The 27,223-nt window shown below is 39.4% G+C and overlaps 2 long non-coding RNA genes across 2 annotated transcripts; one reads left to right on the top strand and one right to left on the bottom strand.

Annotated features, from left to right (window-relative positions):
* Positions 1-4,118: 4,118 nt before the first annotated feature.
* On the bottom strand, positions 4,119-5,160 carry LOC124461271. Its single transcript, XR_006954998.1, has 2 exons — positions 4,950-5,160; positions 4,119-4,870 (listed from the first exon to the last, which is right to left on the bottom strand). It is a non-coding gene; the product is annotated as an uncharacterized LOC124461271 (long non-coding RNA).
* A 14,158-nt stretch (positions 5,161-19,318) lies between these two features.
* Positions 19,319-19,819, top strand: LOC124461273. Its single transcript, XR_006955000.1, has 3 exons — positions 19,319-19,417; positions 19,478-19,664; positions 19,769-19,819. It is a non-coding gene; the product is annotated as an uncharacterized LOC124461273 (long non-coding RNA).
* Positions 19,820-27,223: the final 7,404 nt, after the last annotated feature.

Raw genomic sequence — 27,223 nt, 5'->3', positions numbered from 1 at the left:
TTCTTCAAATTGAGCTCTAAATTGTACTGAATAAAACGATCTAACAGTTTTGCTAACAACTTAAGATGCTGATCTATGGTGCGGGTGGCAAGAATAATGTCGTCCATATATACTACAAGTTCTCGATCTCTAATCATATCACTAAGTATGTTCGATATAAATCTCTGAAATACTGCTGGTCCGTTCTTTAGACCAAAAGGCATTCTCAGATATTCGAACTATACTAGGCAATCTTCTATCAAAGGCAACGGAAAATTATCCCTCACAGTCTTCTTATTTAAACCTCGATAATCAACGCACATTCCTATATTGCCATCCTTTTTTCGCACTAGGTCGATGGCGGACGCATAGGGAGAGTTGCTTGGTCGGATTACATTATTGGGTAACAACTCACTAACTGTTTTTGAAACGATTCCATTTTCATAATATGATAACCTTCTAGGACTACTATGAAATGGTGTTGTATCTGTCAGACATATTCTCATCATATATCTAGGCAACCCGTAATTAATTGAAAATCGATCAATGTAATGCTCATGCACAATGTCTCGGCACTCACGCATCGCGCCTAATCCCAATTCACTGCCAACAGTAGTATTCCCGGTATCTGACAGCGTTGCACAAACGGTTTGCAACTCTGTTAGCCATTCTCGAAACGGGGATGCATTCGTGTTTACATTAGGGTTATTACAATTATTATCTAGATCTGTGGTGTTATTACTAATGGTTTTATTCTTAGGATATTTAGTAAACAGGGATGCACAGAAGGATTTGTGTTTACAATTTTAAAAGCAATGGTACTCTTTAATGATGCGGAATTCTTTTCATATTTTCTTACATTTTCAATTAATGAGAACTTAAGACCTATTTTATTCAAGGCGTCTCTACCAAGAAGTAGTTGTGTCGGCATAATATAATCGGGAATAACTAAAAATTTAATTTCATAATATTTTTTGCAAAACAGAACTAAACATTTGACTGTTCCAAAAGTCAGAATAGAGCCACCGCTCAGTCCATGAAAAGAACTTTTAACTAATTAACAATCTAAATGCGGCAAAGACGCTCTACTGGCAAAACTTACTGTGCATCCGGAATCTAATAGGGCAAAAATATTATTAACATCAGTGCATCACCCTTTACAAGATATTCTTAAACTTACTAATTGAATAAATGACTTATCATCAATGGTGTCCGGGTCTTCACTGGAGCTCATGGCGGCGATCTGGGTTCGCATTGGACAATTCCGGTACTGATGGCCCACTTTGAAGCACCGATAGCAACTTCCTTATGGTCTCTTCGGGCGTGGACAGTCAAACATTAAGTGACCAATCTGGCTGCAATTGAAACATCTCTTCTCCTTTGTAGCAGGCGTAATGGCATGCGCATGGTCTGAAGTCTGATGAGCCTGAGGAACGTAGTTTTTGGCTGGTGGCTGAACTGTCTGAAAACGCATCATCTTTTCTCGCAATTCGTTCAGAGAAGAGCAATAATACAAAGGAGCTGGAGCTTACTAAGAATCGCTTTCACAAACATGCATCCGGTGTACTTGGCTGCTCAATGTTTCCCAAGCCGCGCTGCTCAATAAGAGGCTCCGGACCAACATCCACAAGTTGTCCGGCAAGCACATTTGCAGACGCTGCTGGGCTGACTGCTCTTCGGGTACATAGTGATGTACCCAGTGATGAATCAGTCTTCAGACTGATTCTGTGCCATAACTGCTTTTACCAATGCTCGCAATTGGTAAATTGACGCTTCTTTGTCGCAAGGTACTTCCGTGGCCGCTAGCAACTCAAACAATGCGGTTTTGTTTAATTTAATGATTTCGGTGTATTTCATGAAAATACGTTCTTTAGGGCAAACCCCACACCTGATTTGTAAACTCTCTACTTTTCAGTTATTAAACCTTTGGGATTGTCTTTATATTTTCGGATTTTTATTTCCTTTCAAAAAATTTGCACATGTGTTCTTATTCACTATATTTCGAGAGAGTGTGCCCGTACCCCGCCTTAGTGTATTATACCCTTTTAGTGTGACCAAATTCGGTTATCGGGGAAATTCACTGAGACGAGGAGCGGGCTTATTTAAAATATTCTTAATGTTTACAGTTTAAATTTTGACTCGTTGGAGTATTCAATTTTTTTCTAACAGTGACAGTTTATTACAAAGATATTTTCCCGAATATTTTCGTGGAACCTAATTGTTCCCATACTCTATCACGGAAATGTTTGGTTTATGGTAACTGAAATATGAAATGTATGTTTGTGAGTGGATGTGGGTTAAAAAACGTGAAAAACAGCATCTATGGTTGTGTTATATCTTGTTGTAGATTCTGCAGGATTACTGCTCATTGTTAAATTTAATTCTTCGAAAAGAAGTTTTCAGCGGCGCAGACTTTTCATCTGCAAAATTGACATTGAAGTCTCCAGCCAAAATCAGTGGGAGTTTATGAAAATTTTGTCCAAGTAGACGAGAACCTTCCTCAGTATACTCCCGAAGTGTTCGGTGGATGAACAAAATTATGTCCTCAAGTCTATTACCCGGCGATATGTAAAGGACTACTATAACTAGTTCAGTACCGTTCTCCATCCTGCATGTGGCGGCACAAATGTCCCCGATACTTGAACTTCGCAACAATGAATCTGTATTACTCCTCATGATTATATCCATATCTGCGGTGACAATGGTAACTGTATCATTTTGATTTCTATAGATTGCTACTCCTCCAGTTCGAACCGCTGGTCGTTTATAATGCACAATGCACTTGAAATTCGGAATATCTATTACATTATCGTTCTTCATCCACGTCTCGGTTAGTAATAGAATATTACTTATTTCACAAACGACATCTGTTAAGTCAAGTAGAGTCGTGACAAACTCATGCAAACTCTGGCAGTTTAATGTATATAACGAAATTTTTAATGACAATCTTTGAAATTCTCGTATAAGAGATGCAGTCGCTACTGTTTCCTGTCGATTGTGATGAAATCTGAATTTCTTGCTATCAATCTCGGGTGTCACAATAAACAACCCATCTAAGCTCGTTACGCGCGATAGTGCAACATAAACCATTGATTGCGAATGCATTTTATGATATTCATAAACGATTGAAACTTTTCACATTGTGGTTTGTAGACCGTCATTGCACAAGCCGCAATCAGAGGAAAATGTTTCCATCGGGCAGGAACCTTTTTATCCCTTGACAGAGAAATATTTGCAGTTCGCAATTCAATGGGCACAGCAAAATTTCCTCTTGTACAACTAAACGAGCAGCTTTTTTTCTCAGTTGTTTCCCAATGTTTGGAAAACCTGGAAATTCTAACCAAACTCTGCATACAATGTTGTCTTCGTTCAGTTGTGCACCATCTGCCCAAGTGCACCATTTGTTAAGCCATCTGACACATCGATATTAGAGGATATAATATAATATTTACCTCTGACAAGTTGTAATTCGGGAAATACATAATACAAAACTTATCGAATAACTTAAAAAAGGGATCTTTCGTATTCGACTCAAATTTTGTATAATTTATCGATAATCGATAAAGATATTGAACAATCAATTGACATCAGCTGACAAAAGTGCAAGTAAATTATATATGTAAATAAGCTAATTCCTCGTTCAATTTTAAATTCAAATTCGATTATTAAAAACTAAAAATTTATTGAGAAACTCTCTTTTTGCTTTGATTGGCCACAACCGACGCTGACGGCTGCAAGGTGAATTTTTTGAATCCTTCAAAATAAATTTTTTGAATATGAAAAGTCCACTCCGCCCACCTACACCCAAAAATACAGTTCTCAGCTGTGCGCGTGACAATAATCTTCTATACAAAGAAATTTGTTATCAACATTTCCTCTTTCTCATTTTGCAATAGTCGCTGACAAATTTCAATATACTTACGTTGTCGCAATGGGAGGCTGGTTCACGGGTATGAATGTAAATGAAAAATCTAGGAAACGTTGATGATATAAAAATCCTTCATAGAACTTTTGGTTTAGTTTTTACACTAAGATACATTTTTTTATACAATTACATTTTGACATCCGCAAAATCCATTAACTTTTAAATGACCTTAAGAATATCCTTTTAATTCACCGAACGAAACGGAAGTCCCAAATAATAATTTTACTTTATTATAATTTATATTATTTCCAATTTTAAAGACGAATCAAAGTGACAAAATTGTTTGTATCAAATTTTTCGACAATTCAAACGCGATTTTTGATTAAAATGCTTCACTCGAAAAAAAAAAGTCATCGATCTATTTCCTTAATCGAAGGCCTGTAATGGGTTATATGGTGCCTATAGAACCCGAAGACCAGGCCGAGTTATATAAGATGCAACGACCGACTTGCTCAAGGAACTGGCAGGATGCTACTTCTTCAAGCAGTACAATTCGCACCAAAGCCATTGTTGAGGTGGATCCTAGGTCTGGTGGTCCAAGAGGATACAGGAAGTTCGACAGGAAGTAGTCTGGAAGAAGGGACTATAGGCAGAATTGTCGCCAGCCTGTTTTGTTGCTGAAATGGACTCAGGCCAAGATAAATCTACATTATGACACGGATAAGTCCATACAGACGGGTCAATCAGTGAGGATGGATGCTCAGGTCTACTCGGACTGAGCCAACTTCAAACGTACCACATAGACAGAATAAGAGCACATCGATGCCGATAGTGCATCGACAGAAACTATATGCAGCCTTGTCTCCATGCCCCCCGATATAACCCAGAGCACCATTAGCTATAGATATAGCTGAGAGCTACTATGATTCAGAAACTGAGGCAACTCCAGCTAATCTACTGCGACGCAGGAAACGAGGCAACTCCATCCAAGAGCTTTTGCGCAATTGCGAGACCAAATTGGAGAAACTGAAGAATTCAATGGACGAATGGTTATCTTTCGATATTTAAAAATTGGCCTAACAGTCAACTTTCTATGTAAACTTACCGAAATTTGTGTAAAACATGCAGCATAATCTTTGAATACATTGTTTTACTGATGAAAATAATCAAAATATATAAAGAAATATTTTTGGAATTTTTGTGATTTATAGAGAGTCGTAAAGAGAATTGTAAAGAAATTTGAGAATTGTGACAATATTGTCGTGTGCAAAGTAAAGTTTATTTTTAGTTTTGACATAAAACTCGAATGTCGGACTGTTCCGAATAAATTTATTTAGCAATCGAAAGAGACTTCTGCTCAGTCATTGTGTGACCAAGTCATTGTGTGACCAAAAGCAAATGCCAAAATCGTTAGCTTAAATAACTGAAATGAACTCACATCAATTCCAATGACATTATCATATGTAGGTTCCGTGAGACTTTAAGACTCGAGGACACAATCGAAAACCAAATTTCTTAAGCTTAAGCAACCGAAAGTAAAGAAAACTTGGTATACTTTTCAGCATGCACACACATGTTTGTGGGTATGCGTGTGAGTGTGTGTTTGTAAGTATGGTCTTGATGTGGCTCGTGGGCAAGTAAGTAGCAGCAACAGTGGTATTCCAGATGAAGGATACAAAGCAATGTGCGTGCCGTCGAGTATCTAAGCTCTGGCACGTACTAAAAACGAGCGTGTAACTAGCAGCAGAAGGAGACTTTGTCCGTGTGCATGGACTGCGTATTAATATGTAAGTTCTTACATATATAAATATACAACTACATGAATGAGTGTGCGCGTGTGTGTTTGTGTGTGCGGGTGCCAAATCAGCACGGCAAAAAGAAATGCCAAACACTGAGCTATGGGGACAACTATAAAACGCCTGGCAAAGGTCACGAACACAACCTTTTGACTGGTGCTACGAACAGCTTTCACAGGAAAATCACTAGTTTTGATTAGCTACGCACTGAGCGGAAGGAACTAAGGGAAAAGAACACACACAAAATATTCCATACATTTCGTTTCAAGTGACGATTTAGCATACCCTTTAAAAAAGTAGTTTACATTTAGATGGAACATATATTCGTATAGATATTTATAACAATTATATCTCAATAGCTTATATAGCTTTACAATCAATTTTGAAGAATCCAATTCTAGTCTTGAGACTCTATAATTGCTTAATTTGGAAGTTAACAAATGAAACTAATAAAATTCAAAATTTGATACTCAAATGAAATTTGGTCATCGATTGATCTGAAATCCTTTATAGTCCCCGGGGTCAACTTATCAAAAGGATACACATATCTACACGAAGGCTTACGAAGTTATTTGCGGAATGGGCGGGAAATGTTTATAATAATCAAACAGAAACTGGTGTTAAAATAAAAATTTCAAATAAACTTTATTGTCACTACAATATGTGGTCAATACATTTATTGTCAATGAATCATCAATGAAGTCATTTTTATTTATTCAAATGTTATAAAGTTGATCACATTAATTTCGTAGACATTCTAGTCACTAAACGACTATCTTCTTCAATGTCAGGTGATTTTATTTAATTGGAATGCCAAAGCCATGCCAAAGCCATGCCAAAAAAGGCAAAAAAGAAAAGAATTTAATAAATCAGAAGGCCGGGGCTAACTTTGACCGAGTCAAAGTTTGTATACCCTTGCAAGTTTTTTGTGTAAAAGGTCTAATATTTGCGAAAGAACGGATTAGGAAATAACGAAGATATTGATCAAAGTCACTGTTCACCACCGATTGTTCCTATGGAAGCTATATGCTATAGTCGCCCGATCTTAATCAAATTTGGCACAGTCATTAATAGTTATACTAAACTGAGAAATATAAATTTTTATGACAATTGCTTCAAAAGTAACGAAGTTATTGACAAAAGTCACTGTTTTCAACCGATCGTTCCTATGGGAGCTATATGATAAAGTCACCCGATCTGATCAAACTTGGCAAAGTCGTTAACAAGCGTAATAAACTCTCTACCCTTTTTGCAAGGGTATAAAAAGGATTGTGAATCCATTCGAAAACTCAGAATTCAGATTACCTTACCAAATTTCATTTCAAGTAGTTGTGGGTTTGAGGAACGAATTCGGTGGCTTCCTCTACAGTTAAGAAATAAATTCAAATTACCGTTAAAACTTTTCAAACGTTTCAATAATAATGTTTACTCTAAAACTGGTATTATTTCGAACGATACGTTAATCTACATTTTAGCATAACACTATTCAAGACTTTTGCTAAGAAAAACTTAATATAAATTTACCTTCTTTCTCTCTTTGTAGCATTAACCTATTTGTGTGTCGTAACAGAAGCCTGTGAAGATATTTCTCAAGATCACTCAAAGGATCCTTCTGGTGAAGCGGCAAAATGTGTAATTTTTTTAAGAAACTACAAGAAAACTAAAAGGAAAGGAAACATATTATTCACTCTTGAAGCATATAGCATATATATATATATATATATATATATATAGCTGTGCTCACTGCAAGGGCAACCATACTGCCTCTTATAAGGGCTGCAAAGTCTATTTGAAGGCAAAGGAGACGCATCTGCCAAAGCCAAGGTCAACCCCAACGACACCATCACCAGGTTACTGGCAAACCTCTGCGAGCAAGCCAGGCGTCGCCAATATATTAAAAGGCAATCAGCTGCCTCCCCAGCAGGCAGAGGCCCCTCCTGTCAATTCGTCCCACTTTGTTTACACAAGTGTTCAGGACCATTCTTTGTTTATTGCCGAAATTTGTGAAGTGATTCTGCGTATGCACGGAACCCGACCCGTGCCTGGGAAAATGGGGTGCAGGCTTATTGTTTATCCTAGCGATGGGACTGTTACTTGGGATTTGCGATCATGTGACAATTGGGTATATGACGATTGAGTGGGGTTGACCAATGGGTATTGCATGTGATGATGAAATGGGCATGTGTTGACGGACTTGGGTTTATGGCTTCTATGTTATGGTATGAGTTGTGATAGAAGTGCTTAACTTATATATATATATATTTCCTTTCGCTTGGCTATATATATATATATATATGTGTGTATATATATATGTATATATACTCCTTTATCAGAGATAAACATGAGACTTTAAGCTCAGTTTCAGGGGCGGGCTATATTTGTGTATACATTTTTTTGTTTTTGTTTCTTTTTTTTTTAATTTTCTTATTTTGTTTAAATTAATAAAGCATTTTCATATACAAACTTTATTGCAAATATCATAAAAACAAAAATCGAACAATTCGATTGCCCCGTGTGTGTTAAATTGTTGTAGATCGTAATCTAGCTTCAACTTTGTTCCTTTCGCTTGGCTTCATGGTTTTTAACTTGTTAGTTTTGATGTGTTTAACTACTTTACAACTAAATATCTGTAGTCGGTCCTTGGCTTGCGGCAGTCCGAGGAACTATGAGCGCCTACGCATTTTACACAGTTGAACTGCAGGTTGCAGTTCTTCTGAGTGTGTCCAAATCCTTGGCATCCGTAGCACTGGAGTACGTCAGTCGTCTTACGGGGTGGCTCGATTGTGACCACGCAGCTGCAAAGGCGTTTAGTAGCAAACACATCCTTGTTGTTGCTTGCCGGTTCCAAGTTCACAAAGAACATAGCCAGAGGTTTCTTTGTACTGCGGCTGATTGCATTTTTGATGTCCAGGCCTCTAACAATGTGCCCGTTGGCAGCCAGTGCTTCCTTAATGTCCATGGGATTGGTGGTGTGATGAAGACCTTTGGCAACAATTCTATAAGCTCGCTCGTCTTTAGGCTGGAAAGTCTGGTATGGGATGTCGTGCTCACTAAGGTAGTTTTTCAGAGTTGAAAAACTCCTTATCTTGTAGGTTGACTCTGACTTGTCCATCCCTACCCGCTTTGTAGTCGAAATTGTTGCCGCCGATTACGGATGTAACGTCTCTTAAGTCCTTCATATCGTGAACCTCCGGTAGAAAAATAGGAGGCGGCTTGACCTTGCGCACCAGGGCCGTGGGTGGCTCCTGTTGAGCCGTCATTGGAGCATCTTCTTCGTCGTTGTCGCTTTCATCTGATAGCATGGCAAACCTGTTCGCATTGTTGACGTTGCTGTTAATACCAGTGATCATATTTGTGCCTGCTGCGGCCGGAGCCACAGACAAGTATGTGTCACTTATTTATTTGCCGCCACTTAATGGTTTTAACAATTGCGCAGGCGTAAATTATGTGAAATTTGATAACAATTATTTTCCCATTTTTGTATTTTTTTTTTTTTTTTTTTGATTGCAAACTCAAACACGTTACCGAAACCGAAACCAAGTCCTACATGGCTCGATCGAACCAACTCGAACCCATGACTTACGATCAAGCATGACCGATCGAACCGCATGCCACCGCTGGCGATTTCGTACAAGCGGGAAGATGCGTGGGAAGCGTAATGCAAAGAAACCGATATGCACACACATGCGATGGGCAACTAAGTCCAACATGGCTCGATCCCATGATTTACGATCAAACATGGCCGATCGAACCACATGCGACCGCTGGCAATTTCGTACAAGCGGGAAGAGGCGTGGGAGGCATAATGCATAATATCGGCTGTATAAGAGTGAATGAAACCGGGCTTGAGGGCAGAATTGCATGCAAAAAGGGGGCATTGGCCTCATAAGATAAATCAAGAGCACAGAGAGGCAAATATAGAGATGCATGCATTAGCGTACTGGGCTTATGAGTATACGCTGAATAAGCATACACGCACGTCACACATACACTATGGGTGAGTGACAGCAAGGGAGAATACCGGTGGCCAATAGGGTGCTCTCTGCCTACGTCACGCTCATGAGAACGAAAGCAGTTAGATTGCGAGCAGCAAAAATCTTGTGAGCGATAGAGAACAAAAGTGAGGGCCAAGCAAGCCCGGGAGACGGGTGCGGGGCATGCATGCATTATATGAAACGATAATGGTTTGTGGATTGGATAGGGGAATATGCGAACCGAAGGGGGAGGGATGAACAATGGGGAAGCCCTCTATCTAATAGATACGATATGCGTATGAAAGTGCATTGCATGGGAAATTAAACGATGTTGTATATTAAATTAATCAGGCTAATTATTATTAAACAATAGTTTAAGTTAATACAATTAGTATATATGTATATAAATATAATATGGAGCGAATATGGGCGAAATTGGGTATGACGAGTGGATCAAAGGGAGCATGGGCGGCCAATAGAAAGGCGACGCCAATGGGTGAAAGTGATGGAAGCACATAGATGCAAGGGAGCTAGACAAGGACAAGGAAATAAATGGGCGCGCAGCCACAAAAGAAAGTGGACACATATGCGTCAGGAATACGGGACTTTCACCACGCATGGCAACAAGTGGATGCGTGGGTGAAAGTAGACGGCCGATGGAAAATTACCAGCTGTATAGCGGTATTCCACCAGCCAGTGCCTGAGGCCAGAGGAGCTGCCTATATAAAGGCGGCACAAATCAGAGTAGGAATCAAGTCATCAAGTCGTGATCAAGTAACAAGTAATTAAGGCCTTACGAGTAACCTTAAGAACTTATCAAGGAAACACAAGGAGCAACAGAAAAACTAGGAACTATACAGGCCTTACGAGTAACCTGTACAGTTCATCCGATAGCAACAAATCCTTAAATAACGATAACAAACACCGTACCCAAGCTAGAGTAAATTGGAGAGAAGCCAAGCATTTCCAGGAGTATCCAAAGTCAGTGGTAGGCACGAGGATATATACTACTGCCGAAATTCCAGGATCTATATATCCTGAGGAGTACCAATTGCTGAGGAACATCCTGCTTCGTGATAATAGCTACGGGATTCGTCCCAAAGCCATAAAGCAAAAGCCATCTCAACGAGCATAGCGAAAGGGGTGCAGAGGTGTGGAGTACAAATCAAGCACACGATACAGACCGAGACAATAACCAGCAACGGCTACAGGAGCAAGAGGAAGGCAAGAAGGGACGACGAGGGATTCGAAGTGACTCAACAACGCTGTCCAAGTCCAGAACTACCGTAGAGAAACCGTCATATACAACCGAGCCCACTAATGATTTTGAATAAACATATGTATAAGCATTAGCAACTGAAATCAAATGTGTTTTTAATTTCACCGGGCCACAAAATAAATTTGTTGTGCCGAACCTAGCCCAAGAGATATTGTAAATATCCCGAAGGACGAAAAAGGATCGTTACAACTGGCGCCCAACGTGCTATACTGGTGAAATTTTAAACAAATCAAAAGTTTAAAAATTGTAAAGAAAACATCAAAATGGGGAAAGGATGGATGTACCACATGAAGAAGGAGGATCTGCTACAAACAGGCCAAAGGATCGGAGTCAACATGAACGGCACGGTAGAGGAGATGAGAAAACAACTCGGCGAACGGATAGACAACAACGAGTCTGATCCTGAGTGGAGAGAGGAGATAAGAAGCTTAGAACTCAAGTTCACAAAAATGTCCAAGCAAAAACCGGCCGCACAGAGTCAGAAACCTAGATGAGCTGATGCAGTTGGCGGAAGAACATGAGGTGCTTGAACAAGAACGATCAGATTTCCATCGCCCAAACAATGCTCAAAGAACACACAACAACCAATCAAGCCACAGAGGAGGAAATAATTACGGGCCACCAGTCACACAGTGCCGAAGATGCCAAGACAACAGCATGGAGAACAATTCAAGACCAAGCCAAGAAAATAAAAACATCCAAGAGGGAAGAGTCTTGAACCCAAACCAGGCATGCCGCAGATGCGGAGCAGCCGGACACTGGGCAAGGGAGTGCAACAATCAGAGACTCATTTTCTGTTGGCAGTGTGGAAGGATTGGGAAGAGAACAAAAGAATGTTGTTGGAGTTCGGGAAACGAAAGGCGGTTCCAGCCTGTCAGGGGCGAGCAGGGACCCAGCCAACAAGCTCCTCACCACTAATAGGCCAACTAATAGAGGAAGAGGATCAATTGTCAGCAATTATCGAAGTAGCAGGAGTCCAGATGAAAGCGACAATTGACTCCGGAGCCACGAGCAGTTTTATCAGCAAACAAATGTTGGAAAAGGTGGAAAACAAGGAGACCGAGAGACCACGAACAAGCAAGTATACCTTTGCGGACGGGAAGGTGAGAGACATCAACGAGCAGTGGACAGGATATGTTCGATTCGGAAACAAAGAAGGGAGGGAGCGCGGCCATCAACGCCGTTTCGTATGGTGGACTCAATGTCAGAGGCCAGCGAAACGGCGGGGATGGCCGTGGCTGATAAAGGTGCGGCTGATGGAGTAGCCAGCCCACCTCCACTCGAGCCGGAGGGGACGGACTGGGATGCAGAACGAGCCATGGTTGAGAACCAGCAATGGATGAGTTGGTGGCGTCAGCAGATCCTGCAGCAGCAGGAGGCTGAGAGGGATCTGCTGGCTTGGGAAAAAAGCCAGCAGGAAGAGGGTCAGCTGGCAAAGGCCATGGAGCGGCTGGCGGAGGCAACGAGGCGACAGCAACAGCAGCAACAGCTGCAACAACTGCAACAACTGCAACAACGGCAGCGACAGCAGCAACAGTTGCAGCAACAGCAACAGCAGCAGCAGCAACAACTGCAACAACGGCAGCGACAGCAACAACAGCAACAACGACAACTAGCAACTGAAAAAAAAAAAAAAAAAAAAACAGTTGTAACGATTCTTTTTCGTCCTTCGGGATATTTACAATATCTCTTGGGCTAGGTTCGGCACAACAAATTTATTTTGTGCCCCGGTGAAATTAAAAACACGTTTGATTTCAGTTGCTAATGCTTATACGTATGTGTATTCAAAATCATTAGTGGGCTCAGTTGTATATGACGGTTTCTCTACGGTAGTTCTGGACTTGGACAGCGTTGTTGAGTCACTTCGAATCCACCGTCGTCCCTTCTTGCCTTCCTCTTGCTCCTGTAGCCGTTGCTGGTTATTGTCTCGGTCTGTATCGTGTGCTTGATTTGTGCACCACACCTCTGCACCCCTTTCGCTATGCTCGTTGAGATGGCTTTTGCTTTATGGCTTTGGGACGAATCCCGTAGCTATTATCACGAAGCAGGATGTTCCTCAGCAATTGGTACTCCTCAAGATATATAGATCCTGGAATTTCGGCAGTATGAATCCTCGTGCCTACCACTGACTTTGGATACTCCTGGAAATGCTTGGCTTCTCTCCAATTTACTTTAGCTTGGGTACGGTGTTTGTTATCCTTATTTAAGGACTTGTTGCTATCGGATGAACTGTACAGATTACTCGTAAGGCCTGTATAGTTCCTAGTTTTTCTGTTGCTCCTTGTGTTTCCTTGATAAGTTCTTAAGGTTACTCGTAAGGCCTTAATTACTTGTTACTTGATCACGACTTGATGACTTGATTCCTACTCTGATTTGTGCCGCCTTTATATAGGCAGCTCCTCTGGCCTCAGGCACTGGCTGGTGTAATACCGCTATACAGCTGGTAATTTTCCATCGGCCGTCCACTTTCACCTACGCATCCACTTGTTGCCATTGTAAAAACTCCTTCGACCGGGTTCCGTTGGGTTGAAAAATAATAATCAGAGACACGTCTGTGTCGATTGACTGGAGTTTTTGATTGAATTCTTTATTCCAAATTATTCTTTTGCTTAGGCTAATTTTACATATATATTCTTATGCTGCGATTTATGCGACAGCTACAAAAGAGAGGGAGAGTGTCAGTACATACATACATACATACTGTTGGAGCGCATGCATCAAAGTGCTTGGTCAGCGGTCACACGCTGGCCTGGCTCTAGCTCATGTTACGCTTGTGCATACAGTGCTTATGTGAATATATGTATGTGCATATACAAATGTACATACATATATGTTCATGCTTAATTGTATGTTTACTTGAATATGTTTATGTGAATACTTCAATGTATACATATGAACATATTCAAGTGCACAATTATATTTTAATGCGTATATGTTTAATTGTTTATACTTGCAACAAAGTGTTACAAGTTGAGCTCATTGTGTTGAGTTATTAGTTGTATGAACATACTACACCTCCTCTTTTTAGAGAATAACGTAATATTATGTAGTTATTGTAATGATTATTTATATAGAAAGGTAAAATAAAAGGTAAAGTAAAGGTGTATCTTAGGAAAGTTTTTTTTTTTTTTTTTTTTTGTTTGTGTCTCTTTAGGCAAATTTTTTTTCTCTTGTTTTTCGAAATTGCGTGAATTTGTTTTCAATAATAGATGAATCCATAAAGATTTTTTTTTTTTTTTTTTGTAAAAATTACTTAAGTATCATGATAATTATTATTTTTTTTTCGGTTGATCATTCCGAAAATGGTTTTAGTCTGTTTTTATGAACCTTTTGGTATTTATTCTTATTATCTGCTATTAATATATTGTCATTTTCTTCTATACTCACTACCTTATAAGGCCCTATATATTTAGCATCTAGTTTATGACCTATTTCTTTTCTTAATAAAACTTTATCTCCTATGTTTAAATTGAAATCGGCAATATGTTTGTCGTAGTACTTTTTATTACTTAACTTATGGTTTTCTAACATTATCCTAGCTCTTTTATATGCTATTTCTATTCTAAACTTTATTTCCTTAGAGTAGTCGTCTAAATTGTATATTGGATCTATTCTATCGATTTTGTTAAAATCTATGAACTGATTTGGTAGTCTTCCAAATACTAGTTCGTATGGACAATATTCATGCACTGCCGAGGGTGTTGTGTTGTAACAATAAGTGAAATATTGTATCCAAGCATCCCAATCGGACTTATCTGCTGATATGTATGAACGAATATATTCATTGAATGTTCTATGACTTCGTTCTATTGTCCCTAAGGTCTGGTGGTGGTATGCTGTAGATGTCAGATTTTTAATCTTCATGTACTTGCATATATCTGTTATAATTTGGTTTTTATACTCAGTTCCCATGTCCGTAATGAGTGTTTTCATTGGACCGTACTGTAGTATACAATTTTCGAATATAGCTTTAGCTACATTACTTGCACTCTTAGATGCAACTGGAATGGCTATTAGGTATTTTGTCAGATCGCATATCAATGTGACAATATACTCATTTTCATTATCTGATTTTGGTAGTGGACCTATTGTGTCCACTATAACCTTATCAAAAGCCTTCGCTGGTGTTTCTGTTATTATCATGGGAGTCTTCGTATGTGTCGTCGTTTTTGACACCTGGCATTTATGACATCTCCTTATGTACTCTTTGATATGGCGTCCCATATTTTTCCAATAGTAGTGTCTTTTGATTTTTGCCAGCGTTCTGGTAATGCCAGTATGACCTCCTTGAATTGGATCATCATGATATGTAGACAGTATTGCTTCTTTTTCTTTTTCATTTTCTATTAGGGTCACCGGCTGGAGTAGCGCTACTCTTAATGTTTTCAATATAGTATTGCCCATATTTTTAAAAGAATCTATTGAAATAATTTCAAAGATCTTTTCGCTCGGTGCCAGTTTTAGTTGGCTGATTTCAAGTATACCGGCTTGCATTTCAAGCCTTTGGAAGAACTGACCTAAGTCGAGAATTCCATTGGTATACAAATCGCTACCTTCAATTCTTGCCATAACTTTCTTTCCATGTTTCAGTGAACATTTAGATTCTGTTATTCGCAAGGTCACTACTTTTCGTACCTCGTCATTATTGATGACTTCGTATACGTTGGGCCTAGAAGCATTTTGAAGTTTTTGCCTTGGCAAAAGGTCTTCTTTATTAACTGCGCAGTTTTTCTGTCTACTTTGTTGCCTGGTAGTGACTTTCAGGACTTTTATACTCATATCTTTTAATTCGGATATAGTTATCCGCGATAAGGCGTCTGCCACAAAATTGTCTTTACCTCGCAAATACTCTACTGTAAAGTCGTACTCTTCCAATTCTAGCCGCATGCGTGTTAGTTTTGAACTCGGGTTGACCATGGAGAATAAATATGTTAATGGTCTATGGTCTGTTCGCACTGTGAAGTGTTTTCCATATATATATGGTCGAAAATGTGTTATTGCCCAATGTATTGCTGCTAGCTCTTGTTCTGTAGTACTCTTGTTGCTTTCACCTTTAGTGAACGCTCTTGATGCATATGAAACTGGAAGCTGGAGTCCATTATAGTTTTGTGTTAAAACTGCTCCACATGCTTGTTTGCTTGCATCCGTGATTATGCAAAATTCTTTGCTGAAATCTGGGTACTGCAATAGATTAGGTTGAACGAGCTTTTCTTTTAAGTATTGGAATGCATTTTCGCATTCTGCTGTCCATTCGAAGGGAACATTCTTTTTACATAATCTTGTTATGTGCCGGGAGTATTCGGCGAAATTTTTTATGAAACGTCTATAATAATTGCAAAATGCAACGAAACGTCTAGCACTATCTGCATCATGTGGGACTGGATAATTCTTGATGACGTCAAATTTTGTGTCGTCTGGCAAGATTCCTTTGTCTGTGCATTTGTGACCTAGGAATGTCACCTCATGCATAAAAAATGAGCATTTTTCTGGATGCAGTTTTAGATTGTTTTTTCTGCAAAGTTTAAAAACATCTACTAAATTTTTAATCATATGTTGTTCAGAACAACCAATAACGATTAAATCATCCATATAGAGAAAAGCTTGGCTGGGCTCAAGCCCTGAGAATGCTATTGTCATCATTCTTTGAAATGAATTAGGTGCTATTTTTAGACCGAAAGGTAATCGCGTGAAGCGATATGAGCCATTGCTCGTTGAAAAAGACGTTATATCTCTTGATTTTTCTTCTAGTTCTATTTGATGAAAACCTGACATTAAATCAAGGCAAGAAAATATTTTGCTCTTCCCAATTGATCAAGAATATCATCAATTCTGGGGAGCGGAAACTTGTCTGACAGCAATTTTTTGTTTATTTGACGATAGTCAATTACTAATCGCCAGTTTTTTTCTTTAGATCCCGAAAGTGTTTTCTTTGGGACTAGTAAGAGTGGGCTATTATAAGGCGAAACAGACGGTTCAACAATACCCTGTTCAATTAACTTTCCAACTTGTCGCTGGATCTCGTCTATTTGGCTATGCGGGCTCCGGTAATTTTTCACATATACCGGTTCATCATCCTTAAGTCTTAATTTTTGTTTATAAAAATTATTTGTTGTGATCGGTTCGGTGTCAAGTCCGAACACATCACTATACTCAGTGCATAATTTTTCGAGTTTGTCTTTGAATAGTGTTGGGAAATTTTTCTTCAATTTATGAATTACAGATTCTTTTCTTAAATCTTTGGTATTTTGAACTATATCGTAGTTCGAAAGTGATTCAAATTTTAAATTGTTAAAGCCTACTAGTTGGCAGTTATCTGTGGTATTTAAGAATCGGACATAAGTACTTTGGGCTGTTGCAATAGTGTTTGCAACATAAACGCCCGGTTTAATTTCCTGATTCGGAATTAAAATGTTACCTTCTGCTGAAGATAGTTCTATTTTGCGTACCACTTGGGATCTTGCTGGTAGAAGTGCTGAGTTATTACCAGAATTGAATGTTATTGGAACGTAAATTGGGTACTTTAATGTTTGTGGTCTAAGTATAAACCAATCTTCTGAATTGCTGTAATCTATTTTGCAATTAAAAGTTTTTATGAAATCTAATCCTATTATTCCACCGCATGGGATTGCGAAATCTGCATGAAGCAGATGAAATTCGTATGGAATAATATATTTACTTGTCTGCAATTCTATTGAGACTAGGCCTTTGGAATTTATTACTCCTTCTCCTATGCCTCGAATGTCTACAGTTTTGTTTACTTTGATGTCATGAAATACATCAGAATTTTCTTTTATTATTGAAATATCTGCACCGGTGTCAATTAAGAATGTTATTTTCTTATTGGTTTCAACATTCTTAAATGATACGAAATTATTAAGACTTAGGTTGATAGAGTATACTTTATTTTTTAACTCTGAGCATTTGGAGGAGCTTGTCCGTTTCCCTGGTCGCTTTGGGTAATTCGGACATTTGTATTGTTATAACCATTTTGTTGGTTATTTGTGTTTTGTCTATTATTATTTTGTTGTCCACCTCCACGGCCGCCTCTTCAATAGCGTGAATTATTTCGGCCTCGTTGGCTCTGTGGGCATCGTTATTGCTCCAGCTCGAATTGTTGTTGTTCCAATTCGAGTTGTTTCTCCAGTTACCATTATTATTGTAGCGGCGTCTACCGCGGTCATTATGCTGGGCATAAAAAATGGTATTATTTTGGGAACTTCCCGTGGAGCCCGACTCTACTGAAAGAGTGGTAAATCTAGTGATGGCTTCTTTGGTTGAATCAAAGTTTCCCGATTCCATTAGTAGCTGGACTCTTTGACTTTTGGTATGACTTACCATAGCATTTACTGCCACTTTGGTAGTGTATTTTATAGCCTGTTCATTTGGAAGACCATCCGAAATATACGCGCCTTTTAGGGCGTCGGTCAACTCAGTAATCTCTTTTGTGTATGAAACACAGTTATTAGGGTTTCTCTGCAGATTTTTAATCTTTGCTGTTAAAAGATCCACTGATTCACCCTTAAAGATTGTTGACAGTTTTTGTATAACTTCGTCAATCGTTGTTTCCGAGCTTAGCGTATTACCCGCTTGACCTTTCAATTTTGATTTTATTATTTCGATGGCTACTGCTTCATGCGTTTCTTTTATGGTATCAAGTACGCGAAGTGCCCCAATGAAACCTTGTAGGTTTTTAATGTCACCATCGAAGAATGGTAGCAGCCTTGTGGCTGTGTTTATGAATTCTACCACTGTTTGAGTCATTTTGTTGCTTCCTTTTGGAATTGCTGGTTTATTATGACTTATAATTGACTGATCAGAGCTCACTGGTGGTTTTTCTTGACCTCTTTCATCATCGGCCATTAGTTGCGTTTCTTCTTCCAGCACTATTGAAGTTTCCAAATCAGTTGTTTGTTTAAATTCAATATTGTGTCTGTTTAGCACAGCTATTGCTTTTTGTTTGCAATCACTGTAGAACGCATTTGCGGCTGTTTTTTGCCCTTCCTTTAGTTTGCTATAGTGCTCAGTTAATACTGCCCTAATAGCTTGGAGCTTCTCGGTTATTATTTTCGTGTGTTTGGTTACTGTGTCTTGGGATGTTTCTCTGTTTTGCGAGAGGCACTTACAAGATTTAGTTAATTCTTGTGCGTGTATTCTAGCTTTTCCAATTATATCATCCCAAGTAACCATAGTTTGTTAAAAATAACAAAATTTTCGAAAATGTTTATGTTTATTTATTTTTTTTTTTTTTTATTATTCTGTATCTATTATTTCTACTTCTGAGTCTGTACTCGATTCTGATATGTCTATCAGCGCGATCGAGTCCTTAAAAAAGTTCGTGGACCCATCCGGGCACGTCTTTATGTAAAGGAGTCTTAGCTAACAATCTACTATAAGCTACTTTTATGGATTTTTCATAAGATCTACAATTTTTTTTTTGTAAATTTGTAGTTGTGGGCTATCCAATACCTTATTTCCTTGTATTTGTGATTTGTTTCGCCTGATTGTATCAGGAAATCGAGGAAAGGTAAGTATTTTTGTAGCCTTTTTGTTTCTATCTTATCCATATTCTACACTAACTTGTTAGGCCTATTAATATGGATGTACGTATATAAAAAAATCATGGAGGCTTACTGCCTCGGTTCCTCCATTCGGTAGAAACGATATGTGCCTGCTGCGTTGGAAAAGCAACATACATATGGTACTGTGAGGATGAAACTCATCTGTACCCTAGTGCTTCCTTGAACTGGGAATTCTTCTCCCGTTATATTTAGGTAAGCTGACTTAATTTGTACCAAGTTTATTGAGTTCTGTGGTGAATTGATATGCTCATTTCTAAAAACCTCAATTAAATCTTGGACAATACTGGGATGCCTAGCGTTTATTTTTCCAAAATAATTATCAAGAGTGGCCATTGTTTTCCAGAATTATTATTATTTTTTTTTTATTGTTATTCGCGTGTGTGCATATGTATTCTTAGACCTTATCTAGGTCATTAGCTTGGCTTATGGCTCTTTTGGTTACACATTTATTGTGTAATAGATAAGCTTTATATAAAATATATGCGCACATTATTACGACGATTATTAATAACAATATGTTCGTTAATCTCAAGTCAGTATTTGATGATTCGATTTTATTTATTACATTAGCAGTGGAGTCCACTGATTTTGTTTCTATTAACCCCATTGTGGGTATAAGAGATATATCATCAAATTTACTTATGGAATTATCGAACATATGGAGTTTATATAAAAAAAAATTTTTTTTTTTGTGTATAATTCTAATAATAATCTCACTGACTAACGATCCTATATGAGACTATTTTAATTTAGCAGGATGAAAATGAATATGACAAATACGGGAAAAAATAGGGAACAAAAGCCCATAAAAACATCTCAAAACCTTTTGTTTAAAAGTTACTAAAAAAAATTTTTTTTTTAAGTATTTCAAGCTTCGTTCTTATTTGCTTGAATACGAATTATAATTATAAAAATTTATATTTGAATTATTTGAAAAATTGTTATGGATTCATGAATTTTTATGAAATTTTATTTAAAAAAATTATTAAATTTTTTTTTTTTATACGACAAAAGAAAAAAAAATTTTATCTCAACTGTGTCTTGCACAGCGAGCCAGAGACGTGGAAAAAATTATAGAGCATGTGGTTGGCTCACAATTCAGATTTACATTTCATTCGTTATTGTTATTTAGAAATAAAAAAAAATTTATATGAAAAAAAAAAAATTCTCCAACCACATTGTTAGTAATAGCCTACAGAAAGTTAGTAAGTTCGCAAGTTGCACTTTCGTGCTTCAACTTGCTATTAGGCTTATAATTATTATTATTAAATTAAAGGCAAGTTAAGGCTTGCGCATTTCTGCGGCCCCCTTGCGTTTCTTCGCTCTTTGGCGAAGTTCGGTTTTTAGGTTCTCGATACGCTCTATGCAGCGTTGTCGGTCTTCTTCGTTGGTGCTGGCCTTTAGTAAATCCTGCTGCAGTCTTTTCTGGTGAGCAGGCGTCTCACCTCACCGCCCCGTTTCGTCTTTTTGGGGATTCTCGTCTGCTGCCGGGCTCTGTACTCCTCTATTGTTAGTGGCCGCGGTCCATCGTTGGGATACAGCTCTAGCGCTTCTTTTAGCGTCAGTGCATCCCTTTGCTCGACAGGAGCAGATTCCGCAAAGGAATATCTTCACTGTTGTTCATGTATTTTTTTTTTTTTTTTTTTTAGTCAAACTTATGTGTTGATGCTGATGTTCATCGTTGGGATAACGAACGAGACTCAAATATATTCACTAGATATCTTCAGTATTATGGTGTTGAAGCTGATGTTGATAGCTGTTCTTTAGTCTCTGTTGTTTATGCTGTTGTTGTTGCTACAATCTCTGTCAGTTGTTTCTTTTCTTGCCAATAAGTTGCAGCATCATTTAGTTGTTGTCGCTTTTCCATATATTAGTTGTCGCAGCATCATTTAGATGTCATCGCTTTTCAATATAAAATTATGTTATTATAATTTATATATATGTTGTGTGCAGCTCAGGTCCTGTCACGGTCGCCATGTAAAAACTCCTTCGACCGGGTTCCGTTGGGTTGAAAAATAATAATCAGAGACACGTCTGTGTCGGTTGACTGGAGTTTTTGATTGAATTCTTTATTCCAAATTATTCTTTTGCTTAGGCTAATTTTACATATATATTCTTATGCTGCGATTTATGCGACAGCTACAAAAGAGAGGGAGAGTGTCAGTACATACATACATACATACTGTTGGAGCGCATGCATCAAAGTGCTTGGTCAGCGGTCACACGCTGGCCTGGCTCTAGCTCATGTTACGCTTGTGCATACAGTGCTTATGTGAATATATGTATGTGCATATACAAATGTACATACATATATGTTCATGCTTAATTGTATGTTTACTTGAATATGTTTATGTGAATACTTCAATGTATACATATGAACATATTCAAGTGCACAATTATATTTTAATGCGTATATGTTTAATTGTTTATACTTGCAACAAAGTGTTACAAGTTGAGCTCATTGTGTTGAGTTATTAGTTGTATGAACATACTACACCATGCGTGGTGAAAGTCCCGTATTCCTGACGCATATGTGCCCGTTGCTCCCTTTGATCCACTCGTCATACCCAATTTCGCCCATATCCATAATATGGATATTATATTTATATACATATATACTAATTGTATTAACTTAAACTATTGTTTAATAATAATTAGCCTGATTAATTTAATATACAACATCGTTTAATTTCCCATGCAATGCACTTTCATACGCATATCGTATCTATTAGATAGAGGGCTTCCCCATTGTTCATCCCTCCCCCTTCGGTTCACATATTCCCCTATCCAATCCACAAGCCATTATCGTTTCATATAATGCATGCATGCCCCGCACCCGTCTCCCGGGCTTGCTTGGCCCTCACTTTTGTTCTCTTTCGCTCACAAGATTTTTGCTGCTCGCAATCTAACTGCTTTCGTTCTCATGAGCGTGACGTAGGCAGAGAGCATCCTATTGGCCATAAGCCCAGTACGCTAATGCATGCATCTCTATATTTGCCTCTCTGTGCTCTTGATTTATCTTATAAGGCCAATGCCCCCTTTTTGCATGCAATTCTGCCCTCAAGCCCGGTTTCATTCACTCTTATACAGCCGATATTATGCATTATGCCTCCCACGCCTCTTCCCGCTTGTACGAAATTGCCAGCGGTCGCATGTGGTTCGATCGGTCATGTTTGATCGTAAATCATGGGATCGAGCCATGTTGGACTTGGTTGCCCATCGCATGTGTGTGCACATCGGTTTCTTTGCATTACGCTTCCCACGCATCTTCCCGCTTGTACGAAATCGCCAGCGATCGCATGCGGTTCGATCGGTCATGCTTGATCGTAAGTCATGGGTTCGAGTTGGTTCGATCGAGCCATGTTGGACTTGGTTGCCCATCGCATGTTTGTGCATATCGGTTTTTGCATTATGCTTCCCACGCATCTTCCCGCTTGTACGAAATTGCCGGCGGTTGCGTGTGGTTCGACTGGCCACGTTTGATCGTAGACCACTTATATCGAATCGGTTCGATCCATCAGCAGCGGGTTCGGTCGTATATCGTACGTTTGGTTTGTGTCTCGGCTGTATCTTGTATCTGGTGCATCCTTTGCACCGTTTGATTGTGTTGCTGCTGGCTTGTTGTGTGGGATATTATAGTTAATTATAATGTTCCTCACACTTGGCAACCCTTGCGGAGAATCTAATCAAGGCCTTTAGGGAAAGGATTCTGTCGAGATTTGGAGTTCCTAAAGTGGTAATAACGGTCAATGGGGTCGAATTCACTAGCAGAACATTTAAGAAAATGCTAGAGGAACGGGGATGCCAACACCAATTAACAGCACCATACACACCACAAGAAAACCCAACCGAAAGGGCTAACAGAACAGTGAAAACAATGATTGCTCAGTTTACAAGTTACAGTTAACACTGGTTGTAAATACATACTAGTCAATCAGAGTCAACTGGATTTACGCCAGCATATGTGATACAAGGACGTGAACCTAGAATGCCAGGCGCGATATACGATAGTGTCACGACAGGCACAGGAAAGCAAAGCGTACCACCAGAGGCGAAGGCAAAACAAGTGCAAGAGCTGTTCGAGCTAATAAGACGTAATCTGGAGACGGCGGCACAAGATCAGGCAAGTCACTATAACCTAAGGAGGAGAGAGCAGAGACCAACAATTGGAACCACAGTATGGGCAAAAGAACACCATCTCTCCAATGCGGCCGAAGGATTTGCAGCAAAGTTGGCACCAAGATTTGGAGGCCCCTATGAAGTGACAGGTTTTTGTCTCCAGTTATATGTAAATTACGGCACAAAGAAACAGGAAAAACCAGGCAAGCACATATCAGCCAGATGAAACAACATATATGTGAACAAACAGATGGCAAGAAACTAGATGAACAATGAGTATGGACGACTCTGATGACATGGCAGCGAGAAATCTGCACAGACCGGCCGGCTGGGCAGAAAACTCAAAAACATGACACAGAGCCAAAAATCTCAAAATGCATTGAAATCATACAAAATCACATAACGTAGAGCTAAAAATCACAAAGTGCGTTGGAATCATGTAAATGGGAACAAGCAGAATAGCAAAGTCGCAAACCGCATACCGAAACAAGATGAATATATGCGGATATCGTAAATATACAGACAGTCAAATATGCATGAGAAAATAGAAAATAGCAAAAAAAAAAGGGGCAGCAAAACAAAAAAAAGAAACGATCAAACAATCAAAGAGAGTCAATGCCTACACATGCGCACGATATTGCGCATGTAATGGTGAATGGCAGCACATGTAATGGTATGAGTGCACAAAAAAAAAAAAAAGGAAAGAGAGGGGAACACACCTACACATGCGCATGAGATTGAGCATGTAATCGTGCAGCATCGCGACACACACACACATGCGCGCGGTAATACATTAGTATTAGTGGAGCATCGCAGGGGCATTAAAATATTCGGCGTCGATAGTTAGAATAGAGAATCCAAAGTTTTGAATAGCGGTAAAAAACTTAACAAATATCAAAGATGCGAGGTTTCCTGCATGCAAGAATCTTAGTCATGAAACACTCAAAGTCGAAAGCTCGGAGAGTAACCATCAAAAAAAAAAATATAAACAAAAAAAAAAAATGAATATTTACCAAGTGGATAATGGCCAAGATGAAGGCGTAGTTCGAGGTGGTGCGGCACCGGGGCCCATAGGGCACGCGGTGACTGGCATTGGTCCGAGGAGAAGTCCGACGACGATGATCCGGATATGATAAATCCGGTAATCGCCGCCTCCTCGGACGAGGAGCACTATGAGGACGGAGATGAAAGTGGTTACCTGACAGAGGAGATAAATCCGGTAATCGCCGCCTCCTCGGACGAGGAGCACTATGAGGACGGAGATGAAAGTGGTTACCTGACAGAGGAGAGCGGGCAGAGTCAGCAGTGAACCAGGGACACCAGGAGTCCCAAAAACAAAAACAAGCAAAACACATGCCAAACTACGAAAACAAAAAGGAACAAAGGCAATACATGGAAAATAAAAAAATGCACAAATACGGAAATGAAAGAAATACACATACAGAAAACAAACACAAGGTACAAGGGACAGGGGAGGGCAAATCCCTCCCAAAGAAGGGGGAGTGTGAGTAACATTATAATTAACTATAATATCCCCAAGCAGCAACACAATCAAACGGTGCAAAGGATGCACCAGATACAGCCGAGACACAAACCAAACGATATACGACCGAACCCGCTGCTGATGGATCGAACCGATTCGATATAAGTGGTCTACGATCAAACGTGGCCAGTCGAACCACACGCAACCGCCGGCAATTTCGTACAAGCGGGAAGATGCGTGGGAAGCATAATGCAAAAACCGATATGCACAAACATGCGATGGGCAACCAAGTCCAACATGGCTCGATCGAACCAACTCGAACCCATGACTTACGATCAAGCATGACCGATCGAACCGCAAGATGCGTGGGAAGCGTAATGCAAAGAAACCGATATGCACACACATGCGATGGGCAACCAAGTCCAACATGGCTCGATCCCATGATTTACGATCAAACATGACCGATCGAACCACATGCGACCGCTGGCAATTTCGTACAAGCGGGAAGATGCGTGGGAGGCATAATGCATAATATCGGCTGTATAAGAGTGGATGAAACCGGGCTTGAGGGCAGAATTGCATGCAAAAAGGGGGCATTGGCCTCTTAAGATAAATCAAGAGCACAGAGAGGCAAATATAGAGATGCATGCATTAGCGTACTGGGCTTATGAGTATACGCTGAATAAGCATACACGCACGTCACACGTACACTATGCGTGAGTGACAGCAAGGGAGAATACCGGTGGCCAATAGGGTGCTCTCTGCCTACGTCACGCTCATGAGAACGAAAGCAGTTAGATTGCGAGCAGCAAAAATCTTGTGAGCGAAAGAGAACAAAAGTGAGCGATAATGGTTTGTGGATTGGATAGGGGAATATGCGAACCGAAGGGGGAGGGATGAACAATGGGGAAGCCCTCTATCTAATAGATACGATATGCGTATGAAAGTGCATTGCATGGGAAATTAAACGATGTTGTATATTAAATTAATCAGGCTAATTATTATTAAACAATAGTTTAAGTTAATACAATTAGTATATATGTATATAAATACAATATGGAGCGAATATGGGCGAAATTGGGTATGACGAGTGGATCAAAGGGAGCAACGGGCGACGGCAGCGCTGACAGAGAAAGAAAGCAGAGAAAGTCAACGGGATGGAAGCACATAGATGCAAGGGAGCTAGACAAGGGCAGAGGAGCTGCCTATATAAAGGCGGCACAAATCAAAGTAAGAATCAAGTCATCAAGTCGTGATCAAGTAACAAGTAATAAAGGCCTTACGAGTAACCTTAAGAACTTATTAAGGAAACACAAGGAGCAACAGAAAAACTAGGAACTATACAGGCCTTACGAGTAACCTGTACAGTTCATCCGATAGCAACAAGTCCTTAAATAAGGATAACAAACACCGGACCCAAGCTAGAGTAAATTGGAGAGAAGCCAAGCATTTCCAGGAGTATCCAAAGTCAGTGGTAGGCACGAGGATATATCCTACTGCCGAAATTCCAGGATCTATATATCCTGACGAGTACCAATTGCTGAGGAACATCCTGCTTCGTGATAATAGCTACGGGATTCGTCTCAAAGCCATAAAGCAAAAGCCATCTCAACGAGCATAGCGAAAGGGGTGCAGAGGTGTGGAGCACAAATCAAGCACACGATACAGACCGAGACAATAACCAGCAACGGCTACAGGAGCAAGAGGAAGGCAAGAAGGGACGACGAGGGATTCGAAGTGACTCACCAACGCTGTCCAAGTCCAGAACTACCGTAGAGAAACCGTCATATACAACCGAGCCCACTAATGATTTTGAATAAACATACGTATAAGCATTAGCAACTGAAATCAAACGTGTTTTTTATTTCACCGGGGCACAAAATAAATTTGTTGTGCCGAACCTAGCCCAAGAGATATTGTAAATATCCCGAAGGACGAAAAAGGATCTTTACACTGTATTGTAATAAAAGTGACTTTATAAATTAAAATTCATTTTTTAACCCGTGAGTGAAGGAAGTGTTTAATTGGCGCCCGAGCAGGGACCCTGCTAAATACAACGTGATCGTGAGTTAGTGAAAGATACCAGTGATTCGTGACAAAAAAACGCGTTAAAGGCCTTTAGAGTCAGTGAAACAAAAACACTATGTCG

This window comes from Drosophila willistoni, unplaced genomic scaffold (assembly GCF_018902025.1).
Source record: "Drosophila willistoni isolate 14030-0811.24 unplaced genomic scaffold, UCI_dwil_1.1 Seg290, whole genome shotgun sequence".
Taxonomy (NCBI): domain Eukaryota; kingdom Metazoa; phylum Arthropoda; class Insecta; order Diptera; family Drosophilidae; genus Drosophila; species Drosophila willistoni.
The sequence above is the reverse complement of the archived record's forward strand: the minus strand, read 5'-3'. Positions and strand labels throughout refer to the sequence as shown.